This window comes from Brachyhypopomus gauderio, unplaced genomic scaffold, assembly GCF_052324685.1.
Source record: "Brachyhypopomus gauderio isolate BG-103 unplaced genomic scaffold, BGAUD_0.2 sc72, whole genome shotgun sequence".
In the NCBI taxonomy this organism is placed as follows: Eukaryota; Metazoa; Chordata; class Actinopteri; order Gymnotiformes; family Hypopomidae; genus Brachyhypopomus; species Brachyhypopomus gauderio.
This window is the reverse complement of record NW_027506893.1, coordinates 947,506-961,918: the sequence shown is the minus strand read 5'-3', so window position 1 is coordinate 961,918 and position 14,413 is coordinate 947,506. Positions and strand designations below refer to the sequence as shown.

Here is a 14,413-nt window from a genome sequence, read left to right as displayed (position 1 = left end):
TTTGCAACGAACGTGTAACATTTAGACAATGACGAGCACAGGACACCGCGCGAATGGTTGATGAACATAAAATGGACATAAAGGGAAACATAAATTTCAGCCAAAACCTTAAGCTGGAAGTTATTAGCAAGTTGGCAACATGCCATAATAAACTCATGGGCGTCTGACTGAGTCACTCAAACTATGACAAATACAAATGACACATAGGAGCCAGAAGAACTACCTGTTTCTATCAAAGCATCTATGCAGGAGAGTGTCAGGTTACCAGTGGATTACAACAGCGAATGGGGGACAGGAACAGTGTATCATGTTTTTGATGTTGAAAGACATAACATACAGTGGCATCACCTAGATGTTATAATCATTTACACATTTGACAGATGCTCTTGTCCAGGGCTACTTATAATTTCAGCCATATTACAGAGGTATGGGGATGCAGTGTTGGGAGTCTTGCCCAAGGAATGGTCTTAATACAGAGCACTTACCAAGCTGAGGTTATAAACCCAGTCCCTGATAGGGCAGGAAGCATTATTACCCACTATACTATACATCAACCAACCAGTCAGTGTAGAGGGAGGGAAGATAGAAAGATAACCTCAAATACAGCCTATTGTCACGTTGAGGACCCCGGCCCCTCCCTTTTGGGCATGTGTTTACGTTGTCCACGTGCATCGTCTGCGTCTGTGGAACTCCGTGGTTGTGGTTGTGTCTTGTGATAATCTGTCTCACCTGTGGCTTGTATCGTAATCACATGGGGATTATGTGGTTCGTCTATTTAATGTGCGCTCGCTCAGTGTCCTGTGCTCGTCATTGTCTACAGTTTACACGTGTCTGTGCTTGTTTCACGTTAAATGTGCGCTTTATGCGCTATATGTTCAGTAGAATAAAAGTGACGTCCGTCATATGCAAGGATTCTGTGTCTCGTCCTTCGCCTCGCGACCAGCATCACACCTATATTTTCTTTTGTACTTTTATGTCATAAGCTCTTCAGTTTTGTAGCCATTTACCATTTTTATCAGCCCTAAATAAAAATATGAATGTATGTTCTATGTTCCCCAGAGGCTACTGTTACCATGGTGCTTGAGCGTTCTGTGGAGTATCTTACTGCAATCTTTTGGTTAGTGATCTAAGATGTTCTCAGATCTCAGAGGGAGCCAATCTATCAGTTTGGGGCTTAGACCCTTAGTGCTTCAGATATTGTGAGAACCACTCTTGTCTTCTTCCATGTTTTTTCTAGTTCTTCTCTCAGCCCTTGGTGTTTCTCAAGTTTTTGTGTTCATTGTTCCCGATGTTGCTATCTATCACTACATCTATCACTACATCTATCACTACATCTATCACTGCAGGCCTCTTCTGCTCTTCAGGGTCATCTTTGCACAGCCTGGATCTGGAGTCCTTGCTGATGTGGTACATCCCAGACTCTATGGATCTTGGTCTGGTGCTGCCATGATTAGAGCTGCCATTGCTGATGTGGTACATCCCAGACTCTATGGATCTTGGTCTGGTGCTGCCATGATTAGAGCTGCCATTGCTGATCCAGGGGGCATCAAAGCCCGGTGTGACTGTGCTGTCTCTTTGTTTAATTTGTCAGCTGTGTAAACAGGACATTTGCTACAAAATTGAACTTTGCTTATGAATCAGCTGAACAACGTAGTGAGGTTTTATCTCTGAAGCGAACCACATGCTACATTTTCAGCTGCAAGCACAGAGTTTTGATCAGAGAACTGATGGAGAAAATGTGACAAGCTAACTGTCATGCCATTGTTAAATCTTTTAAAAGCAAAAAGTCAGGTGTCTTTTTTTACTTTGATGTCAAATGTGAGTATGTTTCAAGTGCTATGAATTAATGATATAATTGATGAATAATAACCTATTCTCTTACTATCATTACACTGTGCAACACTGTGGGTATACAACAACCAGCAGAAGAACGCCAAGAACATCACATTCTGGGTGAATATGAGAATACAGACACACACCCTGTTCAGGTTTCCTTTGTTTTCAGCAACATATACACTATCATCTGGCAAACTTGTTTTCAACCTTGTGTAATGAAGAAACTGATTCGCTTTATTATTTAAGCAAAATGTTCTACCTTTTATTTTCAAAGATATACAAAGGTAAACTCTATATACTTTTACTTTTGAGCACATGGTGTTAAAAAAAAACAACCTCGTCATAAAAGTCAGTCATCAGTAGACCCGCTGATCCGTGTGAATTAGAGATCTAGTGAAAATCTAGTGTAGATTGTGCTCCACTACAATTTGACGCTGTGACTATTTGGCAAGCAAAATGTGTGTAATAACGTCTAATTATGAGCCTGGCCAAAAAACGAAAGTGTGTTTTGATTGGTTTAGGTCAGACCCGAGCCCTGAGGCGACGTGGCTTTGTTGCAGAGTCTACGGTCTGTGGTCACAGGGCTGGCTTCTCCCTTTAGTGAACAAAACAAACGGAGAAACGAGAGTTGTTTGTGGTTCTGTGCGCTACCATCGGACACAGAGCCTACAGTGTCATCCCTGTTCACAACTCCAACCTTTTTTTATGTTTGGTAGACGACATTAACAACTTTAGGAACTCTAGGAACTCACCGTGTTTTATAAGTGTGAGAAATAACTGGATAGTTTTAAACGCGTTTCATTATCTTTTACCATTTACTAGGAAAAAAGAAGTTTCTACACTTCCACATTCCTTTGTAATGATGGAATCTCATCAATGTAAAGTTGCCTAGCTTCACTTTCAAAATGATGTATCATTTACAAAGTATCATGAAACCAGGAAGAAAAAAAGGAGACGTTACAGATGACAAAATCTGCCCAGTTGCTAACATGCTGCGCCGTTTTGTTGACATTGGTCGCGAAATTTGCCGCAGTCATTTTCAGACGTGTCGGCCTGAGGTCGCCAAACTCGGGGTAAATCTGTACTGCGACGAGTTCAACACCGAAAGCCACAGTAGCCACCTGTGAATCTGCATCACAACTTAGTCACTCACCCCATACGAGTGTACAGAACAATGCGGTATTCGTTCGCCGTCTTTGTCTAATGCTAATGTTGAAACTGAAACATTTCATTTTTAACCATGGTCCAGTCTTATTTAAATAGCTCAATATACTGAATTGCATGCCATTAATGATTTTCATTATATAATATGTTTTCATATGTTTTAATAGTTTTTCCCCTTGGGTTCTGCTTTTGTATGGCTCACTTAGAGGTTCAATTACATTTACTTTTTTATAGCCTATGTATTGTCATATCAAGTGCTTTTTTCAAACCTGCTTGTTCAAACTAAAGCGAGCAAAGAACTGTTGTTCTTGAAATGGTAAACTGCACCGCCCTCTGCTGGTGCAACATGAATACTCCATGGACCTCGATTCTTAACGTTGTTTTGCTGTGGTATGAGATGTAGAATCTGATTCGGTTTAGAATTCTGTCAGTGTACCAATCACATTTTAGATCTAATGGCTCTTATGTAACTGCTGTGACACCTGCAAATCTCTTGTGATCAGCATGAAAACAGACACATGTTTCTATGACGATTAATGTAAATGTAGGACAATGTTGCCATGTGTGTCATCGCCACAAAAACTACTCTCGCTACTACATAAGAAATCCTTAATAATTGACTACAATTTACTTATCAAACATACAGTGGCTTTTTAAAGGATGAGTTTAAGATGTACGTTGCCTGACATTTCTTATGACTTCTACAGGCAGCTGCGGTAGCCCTGTGGAGAGAGAGAGAGGGAGAGGGTGAGAGTTCACTTGGAACCAAAACAATGAGCCACACATCCAACTTAACTCTTTCTAGAACATTCCAGAAAAGAAACACACACACAGAAAGACACACACACTCACACACAGAACTGTCAGACACGGTGGGTTGTTATGTTTCTATTACAGCAAGATTTGAGATGTCAAGACTTTATCGTCATGTGCACAATAGGGATAACAAGTTTCCAAGTACAATTAAATTCTTTCTTTGCCCCCTCGTTAAGAATGCCAAATACAACATTAGAAGATAATGTGCAGTGCAGAGATAAATACAAGAAATACACATCTAATATCAAAATAGAAGTAAGCTATGTAAAAAAAATGTATGTGTAATTTGTAAAACTGTGTAAAAATAGAAATGAGGCCTATTTTAAAAGTGCCACCCATCTCATATGGCAGTGGGACTCGTTTGGTGGGACTTGTGAGACTCGTTTTGTGGGACCTGTTTTTATTGTAGGAAATATCATTACCATCAACCACGAGTTATGTCATGAAACATTTTTCATCTGAATACTATTTTTTATTTGTTTGTGTGTTAGCATCTCAAAAACAACTCATCACCTCCTCCTTTATACTTTCCTTAAACACCTATTCTACTTACAGTTTTCATCCGTTCCATGACCACTCTTCCTACTTGTTTTTTCCTGAAAAGTGATTTCTAACATTCTCTGTATGACTGGCCTGTTTTTGCTGTACCTTCCTGACCTTGAATATACCTGTTTGCCGTTGTATCTGACCTGGATTTCGCAGCCTTATTTTAGCCTTGTCTACCACTGCAAGGCTTCAGCAAGCCAGGCTATTTTTGACAATGGACTCTTGCGTAACACTCGTTCTGACACACCTGTGATGTCTTGGCATCGCAGCACCTGCAGAGTCACAAAGAGACAGAAAATCACATCGAGGATCAGATATGGTGCATTAGGGCAGGAAAACCTTGTTTACCTAGTGGTGTCCATCTTGACACCTGTGTACTGTAGCAGGACTACATCCCACACTCAGCAATGCACACAGAGCCTCCTCCTGCAAACAAACAGTTAACAAACATATAAATAAATGTCTAGATTTTTTCAGCTATATTTCGTAGCTTCAGACTATAGAAGGACCACACGGTGTGAGACAGCTTGAAGTTCAACTTTTGTCAGCAAATATTTTACCATGCTCAGAATTGAACAAGCTCTGTCAAAACAACAAATAAATAAATATTTTTCAAAAAATCTTCTGTACCACCTGTGTAACAATTGAAAGGGCATGTTGTCATCTCTTGAATGACTGCACACCAGTAATGCCTAAGAATGTCAAAGTGGCATAGCTGATTATGATTTATACCCAGGTTACATTAAATGATCGCTGGTGATTAGTTCAGGTATGTAGGCATGTAATGTACTATGAGAAAGTCATATTGAGGATAGATATATTGTTGTGTATAGATATATGTTACATATTTATCATGTTGTGTATAAATATACATATACATATATATTTTTTCCTCTTTTCATATTCTTAGGGCCAAGCCTGCCTATTCCACAGGGCTATATGAATAGTAGTGTAAGCATAATGGTGTATGGAAAAGGTCACAACAAGAGGAAACATTCAGGTATCCGAACATGAAGAACTAGGTAGTGGTAGCTGATTGGTGGAGACAGATGGTGGGGTCTCCACCTTTGGGGGCAGGGGCTGATATGGCAAATGACATCTACAGCTGCAGAGCCAGGAGGCAGCGTGACATGACAGCACGTTAGCCAATGAAAACGTCAGAATGGCCATCAGGTTTCCAGTAGTCAAGATCCCTTGTAAAACCATAATCACCGTTATCAACACTTATTCCATCCAGTTACTTAAAGCAAGATGAATAATTGATGCTTCTTTCATCTCATTTTTTACATTGTACAAGGATCTGCAAAGTGTTTGCCAAGTAACACCAAATTACGCTGTAGCATGATGTTGTCCTAGGTTGGTCCTATACTGCACAATGTTAGTCCTGCTCACATGGATTAGCTCACGAGCTAGTTACCCCACGAGCTAGTTACCCCATGAGCTAGTTACCCCAAGTCCTTTGGCAGGTTTAACTGGGTGTAAGCGCAGGGAGAGCTTTGTGTTATGCAGTACAGAGGTGTTTCTGTTTTGCACATCAAGACTTCCTCAGCGTGCTGTAACAGGACAAACACACATCTCTGTTTTAAAGACTGCGGGACAAATCACTGCAGTTCACCTTAAAGCCCTTAAAGTGTGTGCTGCCCGTATAAAATATAAAATATTCCACATTCAAATGTAAAGCCAATTCTACGCAGCATTCCACAACATTACATTAACCAAAGTTATGCATTTCCTGTGGAAAAAATGTAGAATGATTATGCAGCTTAAGTCAGTTGCTAGGTGGTTGATGTGGTCTTTCTATGAGGTTGCTATGGAGTCCCAGATGGTTGCTAGAGTGTTACCAAGAGGTTGCAATGGGGTTGCAATGTAATTGCTATGGAATCCAAAGTGGTTGCTACGTGGTTGCTGTGGTCTTGCTAGGCCGTTGGTCCCTTGTTGGTAAATTTGCGGTGCCAATTAGAGGTCAAAAACAGAGAAAGGAGAAGAAGAAGAAGAAGAAGTAGTAGTAACAGTAATTATTAGCAAACACTCATATCACTAGCAAACACTAATATCATTAGCAAACACTCATATCACTAGCAAACACTAATATCATTAACAAACACTCATATCTAAGTACTAAGTACAAAGGTAGTTCCCAAACACTGCCCTCAGGAACGCAACCATAGAAACACCCCATAGAAACACGTAAACACACCATTCTCCAAAACTAGGGTGCCTGAAGGCATAATAAAGAAATTATGCAAATCAACTTCCTTATTTACATTTATAAGCAACATTGCCTGGAGCCTATACATCATAAATCCTTCCATAATTTAATCACATATCCTTCCTGTTTTAATAATGCAATGCTTATATTACTTTCCTTATAGGCAATAATATATGCACAAAAGTGCCATCCACAGCGGCAGTTTTCCTGTTATTATTATGTTGTACGCATCCCTCTGGTGGGTGGGGCCTATGATCCCCTTCACCTGATGTCTGTCTATATATGTCTTGTCTTTGTACCCGTTGACTGCTGGTTATTGTATCCTTAATTTGGATCATGTCATGGGTCTTTAGTTGTGCACGTTATCATTAAATCCTCCTTTTTCCCTGAGACGTGGCGTGATCGCTTCCTTTTTCGTTCGCACTCCCTGCCCGTCACAGAAAGATGCATATTTTTAAATGTCCTTTAAAATGTTATGTAGATTTAAGATAAGACATTATTGGCATGTTAACACAACATACCATATTTTCCTAGTCATTTCTTCCAGTTCATTGGCATTCCAAGTGACTTACTTTCTAAGAGTTCATCTACAGTAGACAGGGGAGGGGGAACCAGAGACTTGGCACACAATTTTCACGGTAGAAGGCAAGAGCCATCTCTGACAGTCTCTGTGTGGGGGAAGGAGCAGATAACCAAGACAATAACCTTCTGGGAGAATTTTGTTTGGGTGCCAATGTAGATAAACGAGAATGCAGAATTTAGCAAGGAGCCCATCTTTGAGTACATGAAACTCCTCTTAAGTCAGCCATCAGTCTCCCAACAGATATAACTTCACGTGGAGCAGGGAGACCCATCCAAGCTTTTACTAACAGTCACAGTCTGCATTCTGACAGCTTTACCCATCGTATCGCATCAATCATGTTGGGCAATTTCCATGGGCGTTCGATAACTGACCCCACTCTTTTAATTTCGCGATACACAAGGGCAACGCCCTGTGATCAATTCCAAATAAGAACACATCCTCACACATCTTCCAGGGAGAGAGGCGCAAGACACAAACTACGCCATGTCCCCCATGTGCCAATCACGTATCCAGATGAGAACGTACCGTCCAGACATGTGGGTTCTCCCGCACCATGACTCCTCATGGGAAAATGCATTGAGAGACCACCTAATCAATTCAATTTTTTTGCTTAAAAAGTTTATATTGATATCATTAATAATGCACAAACAATAATATAAATAATCCAGCACTGGTAACTAAGGAATATGTTAAATTGGTGTAACGAAATAAGGAAGCGTAGAGGGATCCTTGTGTAGAAGCACAATACTTTTATTACGAAAGATCGGTACAACAGCAATGTACGAGCTGGTGTTGGAAGAACAAGGGTTAGCTCGTGTAGCTATATCGGAGTAGTCAATCCGGTCTGAGGTCGTAATGTAATGGCAGAATCCGCGAGGTACAAGAGGGCTAAGCAGGAGACGTGGTCTAGAGCAGTGATTCTCAACTGGTGGGTCGCGACCCAAAAGTGGGTCGTGGACACGTTCTGGGTGGGTCGCGGACAGTTTGTAAAAAAATTAATATGCTACTCTTCTAATTTTGTACTCACCTTTTATCCTGAAAAAAGACAGAGAGGCACCCGTCAGACATGCCAGGGCTCCAGATTGCGACTAAAATCGTCGCAATCGCGACCATAAATTTAAATTTGTGAGTAATACAATTATTTCACTCCCCATCAACAAATGCGGGAATCTGATCACCAGCGTGACTCGCAAAGCAGCGGAGCGCTAATCGCTAAGCGTTGAAAATGGCCAAGCGAAAAATATCGCATTTTTTCACAGTCTACATCTCTGTCGGACCAGAGACCGTATTTCTGTGTCGGACCCAAAGAGGACACACATCTTTATACCTATACATAGTTTTAAGGTAATTTTAATGGGATCAAAAGTTACTCGTATGCATACTAGTAAAGTTTGTTTCACGTTCACATATTCTTAATTCTTTCTTCAATAACTTTGACAGTATTAGCAAAAGTGCCAGAATATGAAAATTCTTATTTCTGGCAACTAAGACAAACATCTACAACTTTGTTTACGTCAGGAATAGACGTATTTTAAATAGCAGACAACATGTTATTTTAAATGTGCAACTTTCACCACTGCAACGTCTAAGGCACCGTCTACAAATTACCTTAACACGGACGCAAGGGGCGGTCGTGAAGGCCCCAGAACACTACATACTCTGTTTTTAAAAATAATTTCAATAGCTTTTAAAAGGTCCTTCATAAGACCACCAAACAAGTTGTATTACATAAAGTGTATGGCAACCTACAACTTTTTTTTCTTTAATGGGTCGCGACTTAATGACAATGAGAAAAAGTGGGTCCCGGGCTGAGACCAGTTGAGAACCCCTGGTCTAGAGAACAAGCAGAGGTCAGTACACAGGAGGAGCAACAGGCAGGGATAACGCTCGGTACACAACACAGTTGGCAATACCTCGCAACGAGGAAGTGAAGCGCAGGTGTATAAGTACTGCTGGGAAACTGGGCGTGGTAGGGAGAACAGGTGATATTTGTTAGATGTCAGGTGTTATTCCTGACAGTACTCCCCCTCAGTGGAGCGTCTCTTGACGCTCCACGATGCGAGGGTGGTCAGCCACGCCCACGGGGAGCTGGGAAATGTGGATGCGCATCGTGGAAGTCCGCTATGAGAGAGGAACAGAGGACGTCTCCTGCCGCTACCCAGGCTCTCTCCTCTAGCCCAAAGCCATCCCAATCGAAGAGGTATTGGAGACCACCACATCGGCGTCGGGACTCCAGTAACTCCCACACGATGTCCAGTGGCTCTGGGGGATGGTTCTGCACAGAGGGGCCTGACATGGTACTAAAATGGACGGGTTTAATGAGAGAGACATGAAAAGTAGGATTGATACGGTACTATGGGGGCAATAGGAGTCTATAGGTTACAGCATTAACTCTTTTGATAACTTTGAACGGTCCGATGTATCGAGGGCTGAGCTTGCAGCAGGGTGAGCACAGATTGAGGTTCTTGGTAGAAAGCCACACACATTGGCCCGGATGATATATTAAAGCTGGGAGACGATGGCGATCAGCATTCATCCGACGGCTGGGAGGGGCTCCCAGGTAGGGGCACTATGCTTCAGCCAGTCGTCCATGGCAGGGACATCAGAAGGGGTCTAACCCACGGGAAGAACGGGGGCTGATAATCATACACACATTGAAAGTGAGTTTAGTCGAGGAGTGGACAATGGAGTTACAGGTAAAGGGAAAAGCTTACCCGTAGGAAGTGTTCACGATGTGCGGGATCGAGCACACACTTCGCATGCAAGCATGTAATCGCGGATTACCTCCTCTCATAACGGCCACCAGTACTTCTGTGAAATGAGATGGTTAGTACGTATAATGCCAGGATGACCTGTCCCTGCTGTGTCATGGGCGAGTTGATGGATACGCCTCCTTATAGACACAGGGATGTATTGTTTTACCTTCGGGACAGTCCTCAAGACCTGTATCGTTACATAGAGCTTGCTCAAGGTCATCTTGTACATCCCATGGGATAAGATCTAGGAAGCAAGAGTCTTTCAAGATACGTTTGGGTATTCCCTTACTAGACACTTTCTCGTAGATCCGCGATAAAGCATCCGCCTTGGTATTCCTGGAACCAGGTCGGTAAACATACTGAAAACCGGAAATGAGACAAGAATAACGCCCACCTTGCCTGCCGTGGATTTAATCAACTGGCAGATTTTATATACTCCAGGTTCTTGTGATTGGTGTATACGATGAAGGGCTGCTCCACGCCCTCTTGCCAGTGACGCCATTGTTCCAGCGTGAATTTCATGGCTACGAGTTCGTGATCTCCGCTGCCCTGAGCTTCCTTGAGTAATAAGCACAGGGAAACTTTCTTTGTCTGTCTTTGAGAGAGTACAGCACCTATGCCTACTTCAGACGCATCAACCTCTACTATGAAAGGGAGCTTGGGATCTGGAAGGTGTAATATGGGGGCACTGGTAAACGCAGTCTTTAAGGTGTTAAATGCTTGCTCCTCCTTGGAGGTCCAACTGAAGTGGCATTTTCCCCCCCTTTCTGGAGGTTGGTAAGAGGAGCCGTCACTGAACCGAACCCCCTAATGAACCTACGGCAAAAGTTTGCAAATCCTAAGAAATGTTGTAGTTCCTTCACTGAACGGGGTACAGGCCAGCTCGTCACGGCTTCCACTTTTCCACTATCCATGCTAATATGACCCGGGGACAGGGTGCAGCCGAGGAAGGAGATCGTGGAGACGTGGAACTCGCATTTCTCAGCTTTCACAAACAGATTATTCTCCCTCAAACGCTGTAAAACTGCGGCGACGTGCTGAATGTGATTCGTGACAAACGGGGAATAAATCAGGATGTCATCGATATAGACTAAACCAAACTGATCAATCATGTCTCGGAAGATCTCATCCATAAAAGCCTGAAACATGGACAGACTATTCGATAAACCATACAGCATAACCAGGTACTCATAGTGGCCATGGGCTGTCACCAGGGCCTGAGTGAGCCCTTTTTTCAGCCCGGGAGTTTCGTGCCCAAATCCGGCCCAACATTATTTTTCCCTCCCAATCGGCCCAAACTAGAGATTGACATGAGCCGGCCCATCGGGAATCCTCCCGAATCTCCCGATTAGCCACTCCGGCTCTGGCTGTCACGAATGCCATCTTCCACTCGTCACCCTCACGTATGCAAATTAAGTAATAAGCACTTCTCAGGTCGAGTGTTGTGAAAACAGTAGCACCCACGTAGAAGTACGCTGGGAAACTGGGTGTGGTAGGGATGAACAGGTGATGCTTGTTAGATGTCAGGTGTTGTTCCTGACACTTGGTAATACTTAATAAAGAGGAGCAAACCGCAAGTGCAAGAGCATCTTTACTATAGAACATACAATATTTACTATGGAGCATCTTTACTCCAGAGCAGGTTTACTATAGAACATATTTACTATAGAGCATCTTTACTACAGAGCATGTTTACTATAGAACATACAGTATTTACTATGGAACATCTTTACAACAGAGCATCTTTACTACAAAGCATCTTTACTATAGAACATACAATATTTACTTTGGAACATCTTTACTACAGAGCATATTTACTACAGAGCATATTTACTATAGAGCATCTTTACTGTAAAGCACAGAACATACAGTATTTGCTATAGAGCGTCTTTACTACAGAGCATCTTTACTGTAGAACTTACAGTATTTACTATGGAACATCTATACTACAGAGCATTTTTACTACAGAGCAGCTTTACTATAGAGCATCTTTACTATAGAACATATAGTATTTACTATGGAACATCTTTACTACAGAGCATATTTACTACAGAGCATCTTTACTATAGAGCATGTTTACTGTAAAGCATCTTTACTTTAGATCACATTTACTATAGAGGATCTTTATTACAGAGCATATGAATAATGACACCAGATCACCAGACCACCAGACTAAAATTTGCATTAGTAATAGAGATTGAACTGTTGTGGACCATTCACCTTACAGAAACGTGATGTGTATAACCTATCATGTAAAAACTGTGTTGTATGTATGCTGAGATGCCAGCGTATTGCGTTGGATCTTAAAAGCCTATTTTTTTCATTTCAGAAACTGCTAAAGCATTTCCAGCATATTTACCTTCACACATTCCCCCCCCTGTAATTTTCCACCCACCTGTAGGAGGCGCCCTTAGTCCTTATCATTTCAGACCACATGCTTTCACTACCTTGTATGGAAATCATATGGTGAAGATTAGCGCAATGACGCCTGTAGCTGTGTTTGGTTGACTCATTTACTCGTCTACTAACCCCCACACAATGACGCCTGTAGCTGTGTTTGGTTGACTCATTTACTCGTCTACTAACCCCCACACAGACAACACAAACAGACCATACGTCACAGTGACTGTCAGGGATGTGTTGCAAAATATTCTATGCTCATTTGGGTTTTTGTTTGGATAAACAAAAATTTGTTCAATTTATAGCATGCATGCATTCTAGCATACTGGTAACATTACTGGTAACAGTACTTTTATAGTGAACCTATACCGTTAATTATGGTGAAATATACTATGTACCAATAACAACAATAAATTATTTTCAATAAAAAAAGATGTGGAACATAATGGAAATGTGTATATTACATACTACATTATATGTCCATATTTTACAATACTGTAATTTAATAATTAACTGTAAATAAATAACTGTAAATACTGTATTTTAATGTCTAAGCATCATTGCATATCATTAATCAATCATAACACGTATGTTATCTATTTGTCTGTTTGTTCATTTGTTTGTTGGACAAATCTAAGCAAAGCAATATCAGCTCTTTTCAGTTCCATTTTATGAGGATAGTTTGATTGCTGTATAAATTGATCTAATATTTCCATTCGACTAATTGATAACTGGTGTGTCTCCGAGTAGAGATAGTGATGGAATATGAGGCTGTGTTCGAAATAGATTACTATATACTGGATACTGCATACTGGACTCAGTATATACTGGATACTGCATACTGGTCCTCGTAGTAGTATGCAGTACAGTTTCCAGTATGCGACAAAAGCAAAGCATACTACGGGGTCACGTGAACGTAGTGTTGCATGATGGGATGCAGTACACCACGAAGATAGCTCTGTTTGCGTACTGGAATATTTTTCGGAAGTAGTAGGTCATCCGGGTATGTTTCGCGTACTGGAAATTTTCATTTTGGTCACATACTGCGTACGGCATACTGATTTGGGGCTCGATCAGTATGCCAGTAGTATGTAATAGACTATTTCGAACACAGCCTGAGTGTTCAACCAGGATGATGGTTAATCGTTCCTTGCTAGAAGTGTTTGATTGGTGTGTGGTACCAAATGGCACGAATGTAACTACAGTATCTGCTGTGATTTGAGTGCATTGTGAACATGTGTCTGAACCTTCATGCTACTATTATTATTATAACAGGTAATGCAATCGTTACTGTGACGGGTGAGGAGTGCAAACTAAAAAGGAAGTGATCACGCCAGTTTCAGGGGGAAAAGAGGATTTAAGGGATAACGTGCACCAACTGAAAACCCGTGAACTGATCCGAATTAAGGACATAATAACCAGCGGTCAACTGGTACAAAGACAAGACATATATAGACAGACAAATGACCCTCAGGTGCTGGGGGATTATGAGTCCCCACCCACCTGACAGACGAACACAAAGCAACAACAAGACAACATGAAATACTGCCGCTGTGGACGGGGGCGACCAGTAGTGGACGCCTGTACCGTGACAGTGACACTCAAGAGTGATATAATGTAAATTGTCATTCTTATTTGCTGAGTTTTGTTTGCAACTTATTTTAAATTTGAAAGTACGATTTTCAGTGTAATGATCGGGCCTGTGAAATGTCCAAGGAGCATTTTATATCGGGGAAAGAAATAAAAGAAGAAACAGTGCATCACACGTATTGGTTGATCGATAGAGTTAAAACGATCAAGTTAAAAGAGATTAATTGTTCTGTGGGACAGTCACATGTTTGGACAGACAGGGAAGTTTTGAGTCATGTGCTGGCATGGAAAAAGTGTCAGTGAAGCAGTGAAACACAGGTCTGTGTGTGTTTGTAGGCCAACTATATGACCACAGACACTGACTGGGCACAGACTTCCTCTTTTCAAATCTAGTTTTTACAACGTATCGCATTTTGCCTGTATCGTTGCACAAATGTTTTCCTTTGATGCTACAGTCTGTATTGCATTGCACGTGTGTTATAAGAGAAAATATGTTGAGTATGTGTCTGGAGA

General features: G+C 41.5%; 1 long non-coding RNA gene across 2 annotated transcripts in view; it reads right to left on the bottom strand.

Annotated features, from left to right (window-relative positions):
- Positions 1 to 2,186: 2,186 nt before the first annotated feature.
- Positions 2,187 to 14,413, bottom strand: part of LOC143491221 (uncharacterized) — a 29,756-nt gene continuing 17,529 nt past the window's right edge. Inside the window, exons 1-4 of one of the 2 annotated variants that reach the window (XR_013125139.1) lie at positions 8,182 to 8,319; positions 4,711 to 4,788; positions 4,610 to 4,634; positions 2,187 to 3,722 (exon numbers count right to left, since the gene is read on the bottom strand). This is a non-coding gene — a long non-coding RNA (uncharacterized LOC143491221). Of the gene's footprint in view, positions 3,723 to 4,609; positions 4,635 to 4,710; positions 4,789 to 8,181; positions 8,320 to 14,413 lie in introns of those variants that run through there. The other variant, XR_013125138.1, reaches the window with a different exon arrangement.